Genomic DNA, 1,959 nt, shown 5'->3' with positions numbered 1-1,959 from the left:
ATAAATTAATTTTATCTATCTATCTATCTATCTATCTATCTATAATTTATTTCTGATTCAACCCCACAGTTTTTTTTTTCTTTTCAAGTGCACAAGCACAGTTTGCACTTGTAAGGAAACAGCTCCCCCTGGGGTCATGAACGCAAACCCAGAGAAAACACACACACACACACACACACACACACACACACACACACACACACACACACACACACACACAAGAATGTGTTTTATGTTTTTTTTTTTCCATTTTCACCAACAAAATCAACAGCTCTAAACACAAAATGTCTTTACCAGGCTGACCATAAAATCTCTATGTAACAAGAGTTTTACTGGTTACAACCATCATTTATAAAAATAAAATAGACATTACTCACATAAAACAAGTCATAGTTGTTATTTCTAATAACTTCACAGACAGATTAAACAGGGGTCCTTTAGTTTGTGGTTAGGGAACATGAACACTCAAATATGGGCTGCTGCAATGAAGTATTTGAGGTCAGACACTCAGGACTCAATCTCACTTTCTCACACACACACACACACACACACACATACACACACACACCAGCATTTGTCAAACTCATTGCCTTCAAGTAAGTAGGGATGAATCTTTTACAAAACACGGTTTTGACTTAAATTTCTGATTGTATGAGGCACTGTAAAATGTTGGGACTGATATTCATAAACACATCAAAGTCAGCAGGAGCTTTCAGACACACAATTAGACCTAGCTGTTACAGAAGGCAGCAAAATAACAATGCAGCTACATGTGTGCCCACCTAAGAATGTTTTGTGTGTGTGCGTGTGTGTATATGGCGAAGCAACAAAGTCTCTCTTTTTTTTACTGGAAAAATCCACGTATCATCAAAACACTGCTCTGCCAGTTTACACAAAGTCCAAACCCCTTCAAATAAACGAACACTGGTTGTTATGTCTTCAAGGTCTTAGCAGAATGAGCATCTTTCAACATTACTCCTTTTATTTTGAGTCTCTCTGGCAGAACTAAAGAGAACTGCGTGAGCTCATAGTATTGTGGCTGTCTTTATTTTTTTTGTTGCAGTGTTTCCTGTATTGCTTATTTTGAAAGGCCACAGCGTCCTAACAAATAACTACCATAAAGTCCATCTGATTTAGTCTGATTCACAAGCAAATTAATCTTAAAACCAGGTTCTTTTAATGAATAGTTCAAGACAACTCAAGTATTCAGGAGATATCGGTTTGAATCAGTATGACAAATCCTTTTCTGAATGAACTCACTGAATGCGTCAGAGCGGTAACTGAATCAACATCTGATTCACATGTCTAACTTCAAGTTATCATTGCTGCAAGTTATTGTAACTACAATTTATCATTATTTGAAGTAGGGCTGTCATGATTCGTCGATTTGATTCGACTATTCGATTTTTAAAAATCCTCTACTTCATTTTGCTCGCGTCGACTAACTGGCAAAATACCGGAACTGGCGCATTTCACGGACGAGAATCCATAAAACACATTATTAGACTGTTTCCCAAGGCTGCATGATATATTAAACCCATTTAAAAATCATAATTAAGCATAATTGTGAATTCACAAATGCTACGATTTAATTAATAATTATATGCGATGCCGTTCTAATACAGTATATGCGCAGTATATTTACATGCGTGTAGGTTAAGTACGTGCGTCACACATTGGCTCCGTTCACAGTAGTTCCACATTGATATCATTTACATGTGTGGAGTGTCTCAAACTCCATCTCTGCATGTTGTTGTGAGTTTGGGTTTATTATAACGTTCATCTGGGAACGCAACGTGCGCCATTTCATCAGATTTGTAAGGTAAATCATTTATAAATCTACGCAAACTCAGGAGAATACATCGCGGATTCAAAATAAAAGCTCAAACCCTCACTCTGAGTTGACACATTTTGATGTCCACATATTCTTTTAATTACAGTGGCTATAGCATTTCTGTC

General features: G+C 36.8%; 1 protein-coding gene across 2 annotated transcripts in view; it reads right to left on the bottom strand.

Moving 5' to 3' along the window:
- Window positions 1-1,959, bottom strand: part of LOC107601490 (SAM and SH3 domain-containing protein 1-like) — a 306,972-nt gene that overhangs the window by 62,700 nt on the left and 242,313 nt on the right. The window lies entirely within an intron of this gene.

The sequence above is a fragment of the Sinocyclocheilus grahami genome, unplaced genomic scaffold (assembly GCF_001515645.1).
Source record: "Sinocyclocheilus grahami isolate Dianchi unplaced genomic scaffold, SAMN03320097.WGS_v1.1 scaffold15.1, whole genome shotgun sequence".
In the NCBI taxonomy this organism is placed as follows: Eukaryota; Metazoa; Chordata; class Actinopteri; order Cypriniformes; family Cyprinidae; genus Sinocyclocheilus; species Sinocyclocheilus grahami.
This window is presented reverse-complemented; position numbering and strand designations above follow the sequence as displayed.